Below are 17792 nucleotides of genomic sequence, written 5' to 3'. Positions count from 1 at the left end.
GATGTCCGTCACATATTACAGCATATGTTACACTGATTTAAAGATTTTTAGCTTCAGGATTGTTTAATTACGTTAATTAGAAACATGTTATAACATCAAGTCACATGCGATAAATCTGAAAATAAATTACCCTCAATTGGCAGCACGTGCTATGCTAGTAATTAGGTGTAGCTATACCGGTTCTGGAATTATGACGTTAAGGAAAATGCTAAGGAAATTCATACATTTTGAAATATCAATGCACGGATTGGATTTTCTCTCAAGCAGAAAATTTAGATAAGTAAATTTACCCTAATTCGTGTCAAATATATGCGCTTTTGGGTTCACGCAAGATATACAGTGAAGTTTCCTAATGACCCTCAAAACATGACTGGCATAAAATAGTCTCTAGTTTGTTTCTGTTTTATTAGCACGACGCTAAATCTAGACTGATAGGGAGTGCGTGCTAATTGTTTCATGCATTGGTAAATATGTATACTGATATACAAACTTATTATGACAATAATTTCTGACAAGCTGTTAAATGACAGTAACTTACTCAAAGTGGAGTGCTCGAAGTGAAGTAGTCAAAATGGAGTGCTCGAAGTGAAGTAGTCAAAGTGGAGTGCTCGAAGTGAAGTAGTCAAAGGAGCATGCTCAGAGTGAAGTGCTCAAAGGCATTTGCATTACATTGCTTGCATGATATGTGGACGGTATCATTAATAATTTGACTTAATTGCTGCACAACACATATTTATTTCTTTGACATTTTATGTTCTCTACAAACAAAATCTTGAAACTGACATACTGGAAGATTATTAAAATTTGTCAAAGTTTAAATTTTGAAATCTTGTTTATGTAACACATTGAATTTAAACTACGATGTGAGCATTATACATTGACAATGATATTGGTGTCCTAAGGATTATAGTTATTGCCAAACAATTGTTTCTTTGCAAATTCGACGAATCTAATTGCATTGAGAACCATGATATACACAGAATTTGTAAATATCCAATTACAACGCAGTTTGATATTGCATGCATTTGTACATATACATGCTAGTAATGAAACAATATAGTTGTGTATACAAATGCACATGTACAACTTTGATTCCGGACTGATCTTTGAATGACATAATCATTCAGACAAATGAAACGAAGGCTATTTACGGTTTGTCTTTCTTTGTTTCACAGTTCCGCTCAGACTTTTCCGTAGCCTCGGGTTCGCTGTTCTTCTCTTTTTCAACTGAGTGCATTGGGGCGTCAGGTAGTTCGGATCCCTCTGATGTGTCGGATTCAGTGGTGCTGGCCAAGCTTGGTGGATGTTCCAGCACCTGAGGCACACAATATAGGCAAAATATTTAATGAATAAGGAAGATGTGAATTGAAAAATTAAAAAGCTAACAATTATAGAAGATAAACAGAGACAACACAATAAAGCCTGCAAAAGAGGAATGCCACATACTAAAATGTCCAAGACAATTAAAGTATGCATTCATAACATTTAGGTTAGGTTGAGCACTTCAATATATCATCTCCGACGTGAATTCGGTAAGTTGTTTGACACCTATGTATCCCGAGTCAACCAAGATCTTTCTTCATGTCATTTTTTATTTTCTTCGATGCCTATCGTCTAAACAAAGTGGCCTTGTCACCTTGCCTTAAACATTATCAATCTTTAGCTAAGAACTGTGAATCATCGTTATTACTTTTAAAGGTATTTCAATACTTATGTTATATATTGTAAAGTTTGCTAACTTATCAAGTTATTTGACAGTGGAACAAACATACAAAAACAAAACAAACACTTTGATCCTGAAACCAATGTGTACGATTAAATTGACAATGATCTAATGAGAATAAATGAGATGACAAATCAGTACCGAATATGCAAGCCATGTGTTTATTTGGTGCTGGAGTGATTACACACACATGTATGTATGTATGTATGTATGTATGTATGTATGTATGTATGTATAAATATATTTTGGGGTTCAATCTATTGATTGAACTACTAGTGTCATGTTCATAAATGTACGTTCAATAATGAAGGGTTAATTACACGCCAATATAATTTAATACATGCAGCTTATCTCTCCACCACCTCAACTGAGACATTGATATTTCACTCAGGTATGGATCATGAGTAAAAAAGACATTACCTGGTGATGTAATAGGAATCAAGAACGAACACTCAAGTTTTATAAACAGTTTTAAACGTTTTCGTCCTGTTAAACCTTCTAGATCTCATGAAAACAAATAGTCCAAAGTAGAGTTGGAAATTGCCAGTCCTTCTCCATTCATCTAATCGTAGTATATAATCACTGTTTGGTAATGTGGCATTAAACATTAATGCTCAAATACATCTTGTGTACTTTGAGAAGTGGTCATTTGATTTTGATGGGTGTCATTACAAACTGGGATATTAACAACGTTCTGTATGTTAAAAGTAAGGTTCCATTATAGATTTTGGACCGTAGTATTAGTGTTCATCAGTGCCCATCGATTGAATTAAGCGGACTTTTATCTCCTGTTACCTTTCTTTCCTTTAGATCTTACAAGATATAATCATACAATTAAGCAAGGAAGGATAAATTCATCAACATGAGAAGGTCATATATATATATATATATATATATATATATATATATATATATATATATATATATATATATATATATATATATATATATATATATATATATATATATATATATAATTCACTTGGGACTTTGGCCGCAAATGCCATATCAAAATGCAGTATTTTTAATGACCATTTAAATAGTAAACCATTACTTTAACATTTTGACGCTTAGCATATTAACATATTTGTATAGATTCAACTGATATTTATAGTTGAAATGATTATAATTGCAATCCAGTCTTCAAAATAGGTATATCTGTGTCCTCTGCAAGCTTAGACGGAAGTCCAGGAGATGTTTGAAAAGGGGATAGCAAAATGCTTACTTAAAATAACGAAGGTACCAGCATGATTTTCCAAATTAATATACAGGTTTAATAATTAATGTAATTTTGAAAGACCAATAAATAACTAAACAATTATTTTTTATTTCTTGTTGTTCTTACCGGTGAAATGGGCTCCTGTGGAGTCTCGTTGAGTTTATCTGTTTCGTGAGCAAGTAGTTCTTTTTCCATCCATGTCACCAGCCTTTCCTTCATAAACACCTGAGTAATATACAAGACCTGAAGAGCTTAAATTTGCATGTGACAATTGATACCTTTATGCATCGAATCAAAATATCCTTCCTCATATTCAAAACAGATAAATGTTGCATGTGATATAAACTAATACAACCGACTCTCAATTGTTCATAGGACAAAATTTAATGCTTCTGATGGTAATTCTTATTCTTATTGAACTGTGTGAATAGCAGTCAAATCTTAACATCAAATATTTAGGAGTAATGGAGCTTGGCATGAAAACGTGTGTCCGAAAATACCTTTGTATAATAAATGAACAAACACGTATCATTGCCGAGTTCAGCGCTACCAGGGGATGTATCTTTTCAGCTTGCTATTTAAAACAAAATTAGGTTCACCCACTGCCACACTAAGAAAGTGTTGTTGGTGAGAAACCGGATTACACAGAGTTTTGTGACTGTGAATTTAATTACACCCTGAGTAAATATAACACATACCCTCTTTATAGTCACAAGACAGACTGCTTTTGCCAGAAAGTTATTCAACTTACGGAAGCAATTTTCAACTGTAGAAGTATGTGAAAATGAAGACGTATTCTAGTTTGCTATCCGCTATATGCATTAGAACTGTTTCATATATTGGATGTTTCGGAATTTATTCTACATTTTACAGAAATCAGACCTAACTTGCAATAATGTCATACTATCAGTAGACGATAGTATGTTTTAAGTTAGCCATTTTTATAACTAAGCAGGCAAACTGAATTCGATTATAATCTGCATCTATTGAACGATGCGCAGTGCTCTTATAATCAAGTGCGGTTATTCTTGCGACAGAGAGATTCAAGTACGAACGTTATTTTTATAACGACATTCTGTTACAGTTGTTCTTATGAAAGCATTTAATGCGTACCGAAGTCAATTCATAAGATTCATAAGTGCGCATGCATAATGTATATTAATGTATTCGTACTTAAAAATGTGGGAGGGGCAAAAAGTTCGGGACCAGCGGGTCTATTGATAAGAAGGCTACCGATGGATCCTTCGGCAGTTTGGGTTGAGCGGACTACGCCGTTCTTTCGACATTGGGTGGAGCTATGGAACCATAAAGTCTCGTGATCGTCGACTGGACACCGTAAGATAAATAATATCATAGCTAAATTTTTGAATCAGATTAATTCAATTTCACTACATGTGCGAAAATTTAATTCAGTATGTGCAAAAAACGTAATTCAGTATCACAATATTTGTGAAAATCAGACCTACTTCCGTCATACATGTTGATGAGCCATGTAAGAATCATACATGTTTATAAATTTCATACAATGATCATATCGTGTTGATAAATCCACATGTCAATCATTCTAGTTGATAGGTAGATTTTTGGTGATAGTTCCATACTATGATCCTATCTGTTTATAGACGGGATAATTTGGGTTTATTTCTTGAATCTCCTACCTTTGATCGGCTCCATTTATGAACGATATCATTTTCTTGTGTTCAATGTTTAACTTTGAGCGCAACATTTTGCTATATCTACTATATGGACTTTATGTGCCTTAGTAAGATGTCGGTCTTTTTAATTATTTATACGTATTATCGATACTCATGTGAGTCACGTAATTTTTTTGTAGTTTTGACTAGATACTCTACCACTCGGCTTCTATCGTTCACAGATGTATGTACTGGCACTCCGAATGAAGTAAAGCTTTTGTTCTTCAAAACAGGTTCTATCTTCCTGTAACTACCTTAAAATAATCTACTTTGTAGGGTGGCAGTCAAATGAGAATTTTAGAACAAGGCTTACGATATGATATCTTTAATTGTGTATGTTTTGCATAATGAGGCAATCGCAATGAAAATAATTTCAAGGAAATATAAAACAAAATTGTATTTGCGGTTAAAATACTAGATTGTTTAGTATTGTAAAATACATATAAGTAATAAAGTAAACAAATAATTTCATGTAGTTAGTCATTTCATGGAGATGCAAAATGAAATTTCTCACCAAATACTGTAAAACTTAGAGAACTTACCACATATAAATTTTGCGTTTAGAATTGCATGATGAAACAATTAAACATGACATCATTTTTTTTACATGTATCTGAATACCCAACTGAGCAATTGTTTTACACAGTGTTTGTCCTAATAATTGCTGACATATTTAAATTCTTTCTTTAGCGTATTTTATGCGAATTACATGCTTATTATACATGAGGTCAAAATATAAGAAAATAAATTGAGACCGTTTGGGAATTATATACTTTACATGATTGTGTGGATTACTTATGTCTCACATAATGTGAATTGTCCACTAAAAGACGAGCCTGAATCGTCACTTATAATTGGAATGGTTATATTTGTAGAAATTACATTTTTGGTGTACATAATGTCAGAACTGTTATATCCGTCAAAAACATCCGTTCAAGATGGCAAAATTACATACGAAGGTCAGAATTTTGCATCAGATACGAATGTGGAGTTTTTCTATTCAACACCGATTGATGCATAGTAAACGATAGTTCTTCCAACCACAAAACGACGGTTATAATTAAAATGGCGCCCTACTTGTATATATATATATATATATATATATATATATATATATATATATATATATATATATATATATATATATATATATATATATAAAGCATAAAAAGTGCAAAATGTACATTGCAATATTTCCATATTTAGACAGAAAATGTTTGGTTTGCACCAAATTTTCGGTGTCAAATTGGGAATGAGGTTACAAAGCAGATATATTGGATAACAGAAAATCGTCACATATATATAACAACGTCATACAACTAAGTCGATGATAAGCAAAAGTCTATTTCGAAGTCAAGGGGCGTTATACACCCCATGACCTGAAATATAAAGATATTCTTTACACCGTAAAACACTATCATACTTGTAGAGGAATATGAAGAATACCACATATGAGAGAACTCTGTTACACTGTAGATAAAACCATTACGCATATAATATCATTATATCTGCAACATGTCTATAAGTTTAAATTTTAATAATAAATTTTAGTCTATTTATCTAAAATTATCCTGTGTACAATAATGTTGTTTTGCAGAACCCAATCTTATCATCTCAATCTAATTACACAACTGTTTTATAAAACACTCTGTGTTTATAGTGCTATATCCATATCTATGACTGGTGCCTTTTTTTAATATACTGTATTATTGCTCACTGAATGCATTTGTGCAGAAGAGCGAAATCCCACCATAGGAGATCAGACTATTTTCCCCTAGGATCCATCTTTCTACAGATTCTGACACAGTCGTTGGATTTCTCTATTCCACACATGTGCGTCTGATGGATTCTATTGATGGATTCTATTGATGGATTCTGTTGATGGATTCTATTGATGGATTCTATTGATGGATTCTGTTGATGGATTCTGTTGATGGATTCTATTGATGGATTTTATTGATGGATTCTATTGATGGATTCTGTTGATGGATTCTATTGATGGATTCTGTTGATGGATTCTATTGATGGATTTTATTGATGGATTCTATTGATGGATTCTATTGATGGATTTTATTGATGGATTCTATTGATGGATTCTGTTGATGAAATATATTGATGGATTCTATTGATGGATTCTATTGATGGATTTTATTGATGGATTCTATTGATGGATTCTATTGATGGATTTTATTGATGGATTCTATTGGTGGATTCTGTTGATGGATTCTATTGATGGATTCTGTATGGATTCTATTGATGGATTCTATTAATGGATTCTGTTGATGGATTCTATTGATGGATTCTGTTCATGGATTCTATTGATGGATTCTATTGATGGATTCTGTTCATGGATTCTGTTGATGGATTTTATTGATGGATTCTATTGATGGATTCTGTTGATGGATTCTATTGATGGATTCTGTTTATGGATTCTATTGATGGATTCTATTGGTGGATTCTGTTGATGGATTCTATTATTGGATTCTGTTGATGGATTCTATTGATGGATTCGGTTGATGGATTCTATTGATGGATTCTGTTGATGGATTCTATTGATGGATTCTGTTGATGGATTCTATTGATGGATTCTATTGATGGATTCTATTGATATGTGAAGACGTCTTATACAGGAAACGAACATAAAAATTAAGATCTTCAAGATGGAAAAAACTAGTAAAAAACATACAAACGAGAAATTGTTTAAATGTATGATTCCTTAAAAACTGTCTGGAAGATCAGCTTGTGCCGAAGGCATTGAGATTGAAACTAAATATTCACAAAAAATTTCAAGAATACATTTACTCACTTTTGGAGAAAGTTTCTTAATAAATTCGTGAAAGATTTAAATAGCAACATCAAAGAAGAATTATCGAGATATGCCAAGAAGTAGAACGACGTAGAGATCAACTGAAAACATACGTAAAAAGAAATATCATCAATTTTGATGAATTATTTACAAAAAGGAATCCCAAGAATGAACTACTCTCAGTACAAATTAGAAATTTACATATCTATAAAGAGAGAATAATAATTCTTCAATAAGAGGAATTATATCATCATCAAAAATTGCCAAGGCTAATCCAAACAGAACTGTTCAGCAACCCAAGTAATCAATAGAGAATAGTAAATTCGTGAATCTCAGAATTAGACATAATATGCGAAGTAAGAATCTCAAACGGAATGAACAATAACCATCATGAAACTGAACATTCATCTCCATAATCGAGACCAAACAATCAGCCAACTCTCATTAAAAAAATGGACCCAAAGAAAATATTTCTATGGACAATCAACCAAACAACGTGACAGAACCAGACACTATGAAAGCAACTTGTGCAGAAGCCATAAAAATGGGGCGAAATAAATTGCAAAAAAATCCCGCAAAACTACAAAACCTAACGAAAACCGTGGATGGTCTAATATAGACATCACAAACCGAAGAAACAAGAGGTGAATCATATGGATACAAAACAAGATCAAATGGAGAAAAGTCGAGAAATGAAACAAAAAGACCCAGAAACAAAAAGAAAAGCAAAAACAACCAACAACATGAATAAAACAAATCAAAAAAAGGAAATTAGAAGGTATTTAATCTATTTAATCGGATTCTAACTGCTAGTATCTATATTATTTTAGATAAAGGATTATCATACTGTCCAAAAACTAAACTAGCCGGAGCATTGTTTAAAAATATTAAAATTGAAAGAATTGTATTCACTATCAAGTACATCTTCTCCAACTGAAAATATCTTGACGTACAAAATAAGCCCTATTTTAATAACACACTCGTACTTTACGCCTTTTAGCGGACGTGATATTTACCTTGATGTTTGCATCGAAGCGACTAAACAAAAAATTTTGAACAGCAGGCCTAAAAGAAAATATTTTACAAACATATCTAAAGGAGTCCTAAATTCGATACTTACTTTATCGCAAGATGAAAGTATTTTTATTAATAAAGCTGATAAGTCTAGTACTATAGTAATAATGAGTAAAGAAGGTTTTGTTACAGATGTAGAAGGGGAAATAAACAACATTCCTATAAACCCTTTGAAGAAATTGAGGAAAAAGTTAATTTCTAAATTACATTTATATACACAATTGCTCCTTATATGATGAATGGGACATCTTCCTAAATTATGTATTCTACTTAATCACATAAAATATTTAAGAAAAAACCACCTCAAAGGGTAAAGATGTAGGTCTATAATGTATTCATGCAACGTTTATACTAATAATATATCAAAGATATTGCTCATATTTGACAACCATTATTGGAATCATTGCCTTCGTAAGTCAAAGACACTTCATATTTCATTACCAAACTGAAATCATAGCCGAAATTAAATGAAAGATCATTCGTAGGTACACTTGATGTAGATTCACACCACACGAATATACCACACAACAATGGTATCGGAGCATGTAAATACTATCTTGTTATCAATGAAAATACACTATCGAAATAAAATGTATGTGATTTAATAAAACCTGTTCTTGAAAATAACATTTAAAAAAAAAAAACATTTGGTGATAAAAATAGCATACAAACGGTGGGCATAGCAATGCGTTATCCTATGGCACCTTCGTATGCATTGCTATTTATGGGGAAGTTAGAAAATGAGTTTTTAAATAAATACCTTTTAAATTCAGATGTCTGGTTAAAATTTCTAGATGACATTTTTATGATCTGGTATCATTGATCAGAAGAACTTTACTATTTCAGAGACTTTAAATACATTACACCCAACAATTATGTAATGATGCACACACAAAGACACACATACATACAGACACAGACACACAAACACACACACACACACACACACACACACACACATATATATATATATATATATATATATATATATATATATATATATATATATATATATATATATATATATATATATATATATATATATATAGTATGTTAACCTTTGTTTTCCCAAGTCTGTAGTCATGTTGGTATTCTGTAATAATGCAGCCCAAAATATCCATTGTAGCGCGTCTACTATCGCATCCACTCTTACTTTGTGTTGGCCAGATATCCCCGTACCTATAAAGGAAGTTCCACATTTTAACGAGGGGTACATTTACTATGCACGTTTAAGCCCACGCAGTCTTCACTATGCTGCAAATAGATTTAGCTGAAAGTGTTAGACCAAGACATTTGAATATAACTGCAAATATAATTAATTTTTACCAATGGTGTACAAAGTAATATAGCTATACAACAATAGAAAGACAAACGGAAACGGTTTAAATGGCAAGAACTTTGACTCATCCGAACATTAGAGAGTTAATATTTGATTAGGCTTAGACAGGCATAATCCTTAAATAGCGTAGTTGATAATATTATAAACTCTTCAACAATAAAATGATGATGGTTTTTTTGGCACTTCCAAAATAGTATTAATTAAGATTGTATTCTTTCAACCGCATACGGGAAATATCCATTCTTGCACTATACGAGAATAAAAACGTCATGTGCCGGTTTGTATTTCGAATGGAAAGAATGGACTCCATTTTATACATGTGGAAATACACCAAAATTCACCTTGGTATGTACATTTTACTTTTATCTTTTTCTTACTAATAATTAAGTTTTATAATTTGAGAATTATTTACCTTATCCAACTTTAATCCGATTAGGTCTAAACCATTATGGCATGGAGAACCTACGATACTAATATTGGAACAATGAACAATACCAATAGAGACTCTATTCATAAATTTGCATATCTTCAAGTGGTGCATTTTCTTTCTTATCATCGGTCGAAATTCATATTTTGCACTAAAGTATATATGTTACAAAGCATCACATTTATTTGATATTCCAAGTAAAGAAAGATATACAGAAAAGTGTTAACTCCGAAAGAAAAATGTTCAGTATTTATAGGTTACTGCATTTGTATGGGAAAATATGAACGAGTTTTTCGGATGGAATACTGCACGACCTTGGGTGTGAAGTATATCCATCAGACAAAATGAGTTCATATTTTCCCATTCAAATGCAGTAACCTTTATATTATATGCTCATTTTGTTATTCTACCTAAGGCTTAATTACATAAAAATACACTACAAGAAACATATTAACTGAATGCATTCCATATTCCAAACTAAATACACAAACACAGATTTATCATTACACAATAACAACATAATTAATGTGCATATAATGCCAGCCAGATAATTTGAACTTAGTCGCGCACTATACATAAATTTCGAAAGAAAATGTCGCTTTGGTCTACTTAAAATTGAAATGTGGAGTCATAATGTGAATGAATGCGCATTGCAACAACCTTTCCATTTAACCTGAAATGAATAGATTTTGGTATTTTTGTCGATTCTACGAAATTTTGTGATTATGGACTGCATTTATGTGTGCCAATTCTACATGAAGTACATCGGATTTCAACAGCGTGTTGACATCTGCAAGTGTGTTTCTGTTCTGTCACTGAATGTTTTAAATCATAATGTGGGAAAAATATGAAGTCTTTCAATTACAATTATCAAACAAACTCTATGGAATATAACCTTTATTTCATTTTTGAGTGCAGTAAGGAGGATGTAATTGCACTTGGCATATAGTCCAAATAACAGTACAATTTCGAAATGTGGAATCAAGCTTGAGAACCTATGACATGGCTCATGTAGTTCGGATTTACAGAACTAAGAAAGTACATTTTGAGGAAATTCAGGATGTAAAGCTGTAAGTATAAATTTGCATTCTTATTACCAGCTAAAGAAAACAGTTTATGCCTTTTCACTTGCATGTTATTTGTAAGGACCCTGTCGGGCGTCTATAGCTAGCCTAAATCTGAAACATTGTATCAAAATGGTTAACGCAGAATGTGGCAGTGCAGCTCGTAAGTGGCAGTCCAAGAAACATCTGCTTTAGTTAATTCAGTTGGTTTACTTCATCCACAGACAAATAAAATAAATCAAAAGTGCTGGCATCTGCGTCCATTATTTGCTTACATTAGTAGTTCCTTTATTCATGTGGTTTTAATATGAATTGAACGCGAGTTCAATATCGTAAAATACTGCATGATTTTGTCAGTGTAAAATTAACGGAGAAAAAAATGAGCTTATAATAAAATACTTTCTATTATAGATTTTTAAACCAAGAATCTCCGCCATCTCTTCTCTCACTCGCTAAGCAAATAGTTCGACGATCTAGCAATATATACAATACAAATTATGTTCTTTCCATGCTACCTTACATTTCTTTGATTTTATTATTAAGAGCATGTTGAGGATACATTTTGCATTAAAACATTTTTAAGAGATCGTAGTGTCTGTTCTACACTGTAGATTTTACAATGAAGATACTATTTTTTAGACGATGTATGGGATATTATTGAGCGAAATAAAAAACACGAACAATTAATTCATAGGTATGTAAAAATATAGGTTCCTATGCTTGCTTGTATGTATTCCCTAATTCCTTTTGTTGATCGAAAGCATGAGAGTTAAGCAAACATAAAGTTGGCATGGATACTTCAAATAAATCTTTACAGGTTATTTAAATAAGCGTACAATAGGGATATTATCACACGATACATCAAGAAGAGACCATATTGTTTACCTTTTCACAAAGTTCACAAAATTCATTCTCTCCTTAAACCCCATCTTTCGAATCCTGGCAATCTCAGACACCCCATTGTATTTGATTTGTTCTGACACAACTTGGTCTGTAAATTCATCTGGGCGCAGGTGAGCATTCGGCTTCAAACATCTTGTGATAAAATAAACAACTCATTCTTGCAATGAACTTAGCATGGATCTAACAACATTTAATTTTCTCAGACTAAGGGAGGTATATTATATTAATATCTTTATCAAAAGTTGGAATTGAAGAATATTTAAATACGATATGGATATACTACAAAAACTAAAACTGCGCATGTTACGATTGAATTTGGTTGTTATTACGAGGGAAAAGGGGAAAAGCTTTTTCCAGATGTACAACTTCCTAATAATAGATCTCTTTGTCTTAGAAGGATAACCATTACTAAATAATCGGTCCATTTTCCAGGGAAGGAGATACATTACTCACTAAGCATAAGTGATGTGATGTGATTTGGACTTTTAACGTAGCTTTAACGATATTTCACTAAGCATAAGTATTCAACAGTCGAGGAAACATAGCCACTACAAAGTAAAAAATCAGTAACCCTGGTTGTTGTCAAGGGCATCATTATTCAATCAAGCTTGTAGGAAATGATAGTCATCAGTCAGTAAGTATGGGTAGTCCATCTTCAGGGCAAGTATAACCACTGCTAAGTAAGTGTAAACAATCAATGTGCTGGAGACTAATAGCCGTCAAGCAAGAAGTATAAACAATCCAACTTCCGGGGATGGAGAGATATTATTCAGTAAATTTAGGGAGTTCAAGCTTTATGGAAGGATAACCTTTATACGGTAAGAATGAGGAGCCCAACTTCAAACCATTACTCAATGAGTATGGAGAATCCAACTTCTAGAGGAGTCAAAGTTATAGCAATTACTAAGTAAGTATGGGGAGTCCCTCATTTGGCCAATAATCAGTAACAATGTGGAGTGCAGCTTCTTGCTATTACTCAGTAACTATGGGACACCCACGTGTAGACATTGCCCAGCAAGTACGAGGAAACCAACTTCCATACATTACTCAGCAATCATGTGGAGTCCGTCGTGTGACCATTACTCGGTAAGTATGATGAGTCCATCGTGTAAACATTACTCAATAAGTATGAGGAGTCCATCGTTTAAGCGTTTCTCAGTAAAGATGAAGAGTTCATCGTGTAACCATTGGCCAAATAAGTATGAACAGTCCAACATCTAGCCATTGCCCAATAAGTATGAGCAGTTCAATACCTAGCCGTTGCCCACTAAGTATGAGCAGTTCAATACCTAGCCATTGCCCAATAAGAATGAGCAGTTCAACATCTAGCCATTGTCCAATAAGTATAAAGAATCCAACATCTAGCCATTGTCCAATAAGTATGAGCAGTTCAATGCCTAGCCATTGCCCAATAAGTATTAGCAGTCCGCCATTGCCAAATAAGTATGCGGAGACCAACGTCTAGCCATTACCCAATACGTATGAGCAGTCCAACATCTAGCCATTGCCCAATAAGAATGAACAGTCCAACATCTAGCCATTGCCAAATAAGAATGAGCAATTCAATACCTAGCCATTGTCCAATAAGAATGAGCAATTCAATACCTAGCCATTGCCCAATAAGTATGAACAGTTCAATACCTAGCCATTGCCCAATATGTATGAGCAGTTCAATACCTAGCCATTGCCCAATACGTATGAGCAGTTCAATAACTAGCCATTGCCCAATAAGTATGAAAAGTTCAATACCTAGCCATTATCCAATAAGTATGAGCAGTTCAATACCTAGCCATTGCCCAATAAGTATAAACAATCCAACATCTAGCCATTGTCCAATAAGTATGAGCAGTTCAATGCCTAGCCATTGCCCAATAAGTATTAGCAGTCCGCCATTGCCAAATAAGTATGCGGAGACCAACGTCTAGCCATTACCCAATACGTATGAGCAGTGCAACGTATAGCCATTGCCCAATAAGTATGAGCAGTCCCACATCTAGCCATTGCCCAACTAGTATGAGTAGTCCAACGTCTAGCCATTGCCCAAAAAGTATGAGCAGTCCGCCATTGCCCACTAAGTATGAGCAGTCCAACATCTAGCCATTGCCCAATAAGTATGAGCAGTCCAACATCTAGCCATTGCCCAATAAGTATGAGCAGTCCAACATCTAGCCATTGCCCAATAAGTATGAGCAGTCCAACGTCTAGCCATTGCCCGATAAGTATGAGCAGTCCAACGTCTAGCCATTGCACAATAAGTATGAACAGTCCAACGTCTAGCCATTGCCCAATAAGTATGAACAGTCCAACGTCTAGCCCATTGCCCAATAAGTATGAGCAGTCCAACGTCTAGCCCATTGCCCATTAAGTATGAGCAGTCCAACGTCTAGCCATTGCACAATAGGTATGAACAGTCCAACGTCTAGCCATTGCCAAATAAGCATGATCAGTTCGCCATTGCCAAATAAGTATGATCAGTCCGCCATTGCCAAATAAGTATGAGGAGAGCAACATCTATCCATTACTCAGTAACTATGAGCAACATGGCTTGAAGAGAAGGATAGCCATTACATAATGTAATATATGCAGTACATCTTTTATAGAAGGACAGTCATTACTCGGCAAGTACAAACACTCCATCTTCTGGCGAAATATAACCATTACTCAGTAGGTATGTGTACTTCGGCTTCTTCTAAATGATAGCCAGTACTCGGTATGTATAAGCAGTGCAGCTTCCATCGAATGATATCCATTAATTAGTACATATGAGAAGTTCAGCATCTATGGATTTAGCAAGCATGGACATTCCATCTTTCAGGGAATTATAGTCAGCACGCAGTCAATATAAGCAGTCCAACTTCTCGGGAAGTGTAACCAATAATAAGAACAATCCAGTTTCTAGGGAAGTGTTGCCAAAACGTTGTACTTATGAGCAGTCCATGGTGTAGGAAAGAATAGTTATTGCTGACTATGTATAAGTAACAAAGCTTCTGGGGATGGATAGCAATTATTTGGCATGTATATGCAGTCCAACGTCAAAGAACAATAGCCATTACTGAGTGTTTATAAATAGACAAGAATAGCCAATTAGTAAATTTATGAAGTCAAACGTATCTGGAACAATTACCAATACTCATTGTTTGTAAGTAGTCCACCTTCCATGGAATGATTGCCATGAATTGATAACTATAAGCAATTACATATATATATATATATATATATATATATATATATATATATATATATATATATATATATATATATATATATACAAGAACAAGGCTATAGTGTACAGAGAACCGAAAACATGTTTGCCACACACCGTGATATATTTTTAATATTTCAATTAAAAAATTGATATTAAACATGTATTCCTACTACCTTACAAACAGCTGCTCCGCTGTACGTATCTTCTCCAACAGGTGCCTTAGGGACGCCTACAATTTTGGAATGAATATAGAATTTGCAACGTACACATTTCTATGGATCTAATCCTTATTCATCTAAACAAACTGAAATAAGTTGATAACTGAAATATTGTGGACATGAATTTTGTGTCTCATTATCACTGAGCTGTTGTGAAAAATTAACCATCGACTTGCATGAGACAACATTGGATTAAAAAATGTGAGGTGTACCAAAGGTTTGCAAAGTGATAACACATTGTTACTAAGCAAAAATCACATTGTAACTAAGTAATATCACATTGTAACTTAGTAATATCACATTGTTACTAAGCAAAATCACATTTTACTTAAGTAATATCGCATTGTAACTAAGTAATATCACATCGTAACAAAGTAATATCACATGGTAATTAAGTAATATCACATCGTAACTAAGTAATATCACATCGTAATTAAGTAATATCACATCGTAACTAAGTCATATCACATTGTTATTCAGTAAAATCACATTGTTTCTAAGCAAAAATCACAGTGAAACTAAGTAATATCACATCGTAACTAAGTAATATGGCATTGTTACTAATTAAATAACAGTGCTACTATAGTTATGTATAATTAATTTAATTATTTTTTGTTTGTTTGTTTTTATTTTTTAAAAATTCTAATACATGCTATTGTAATGTAACTTTGTTTACTGGATTTGATATTGTCTAGAATAGAGTTCAATTCTGACTAATTTTTAAAAAATGTTTTTAACATAAGCAACTAATAATAGAGACATTGTTTCTAACGCTGACCTCGTTTAAAAATGAGTGGTAATTTTAGTAAACAACTCTTTTGAATTTTTTTAAATTCTTTCTCAGAGTAAGCTGAGCCAAGGTCATACCTGGACTACATGATAATTGTCATGTAACAAACTTCAATTTCTTCTGGACGGTTGAACTCTTGACCCCCATCCGGGAATCTGTTTTGCGTCTTAAATTATCCTTATACTTGATGTTTTGTATATAAGTAGTCAGCGGGCTTTAAACATCTGACACGTTGTTGTGTTGTTATCAGTTTGGGCTGAGATTTTTATTTATTAAAATTATTGAATTTCAAGTGATTATTTTCCCTGGAATTACTAAAGTGCTTTAAATTAATTCTTAGACAAGGACATTTATTGACATTTATACAGAATTCATAAACTGAAATAATATATTCTGTGATTCAACAAGAGACTGTTGATACTTCAGCACTTCGCAGGTTACAACAGATGTCATCGTCTTCCATTTTGGATTTCATCTGGGTTCTAACTCAGTTTCATTCCGGACATTTTATTACTAGGATTTCTTTTTTTAAATTCTTGGATTATTTTTAGATTTGATTCATAAAACCTTAAGTTCTTTTTTTTTTCATTTTTCACTCGATATTTTAGGGAAATAAATGTTTTGTTAAATTTTACAACGCTTGTTGTCCTCACCTTTTTCCTGTTATTTTTGGTAAAAGCCTTGACTCTTAACACTATGTAATATCCCATCGTTACTTAGGTATATCACATTGTTAATAAGTACACGGTTTAGACTTTCCATGCAGCAAGATGTTAATACGATCTTACTCTCTTCAATGTATAAACAGTATTTTATTTTCAAAACTAGTGCTTTATGTCCTGTCAAGCAAACAGATTTGTTACACGTAGATGCAATGGAAAAAAAGGAATTACTGCCAATATGGTTACTATTATTATTATCATTATTATTATTATTATTATTATTATTAAAACTTCCCCTGCAAAACAAATAATTCTTCGCGAAGTAAAGTGTTTGACAGTTGATGTTTCTGGCGCAATACTGCAGAGAAAAGCAAACAACATTTAACGAATTATCTGAAGAAACATCTGTCATTATTTGGATATCGTCTTTACATCATACATGCAACATGTATTAAATCTGTTAATAGGGTAACATATTGATGTCTGCTTTCTAAAGTCACTGCCTTTTTGTATAAAGGAAATTGTTTGATGATGAAAGACATCAATACAAGTGGATAGCTGTATAGGCTATTCAAAAGTTAAAATAAGACAGAATAAAAATAACCTGAGCCACAAAATATGCCACAGATTGAAATTACAAGTACAAAATAATTGTTTAAAACAAGTTA

The 17792-nt window shown here is 32.9% G+C and overlaps 1 pseudogene across 1 annotated transcript in view; it reads right to left on the bottom strand.

The window, feature by feature from the left end:
• The window catches only part of LOC149792387 (chitin synthase chs-2-like), a 91118-nt pseudogene that overhangs the window by 39123 nt on the left and 34203 nt on the right, over positions 1 to 17792 (bottom strand). The window contains exons 15-19 of the transcript XR_016423316.1: positions 15628 to 15683; positions 12232 to 12381; positions 9575 to 9695; positions 3069 to 3167; positions 1152 to 1315 (exon numbers count right to left, since the gene is read on the bottom strand). The product of XR_016423316.1 is annotated as a chitin synthase chs-2-like (transcript). The remainder of the gene's footprint in view (positions 1 to 1151; positions 1316 to 3068; positions 3168 to 9574; positions 9696 to 12231; positions 12382 to 15627; positions 15684 to 17792) is intronic.

This window comes from Sinohyriopsis cumingii, chromosome 9, assembly GCF_028554795.1.
Source record: "Sinohyriopsis cumingii isolate HCF-2022 chromosome 9, ASM2855479v2, whole genome shotgun sequence".
Lineage (NCBI taxonomy): Eukaryota > Metazoa > Mollusca > Bivalvia > Unionida > Unionidae > Sinohyriopsis > Sinohyriopsis cumingii.
This window is presented reverse-complemented; position numbering and strand designations above follow the sequence as displayed.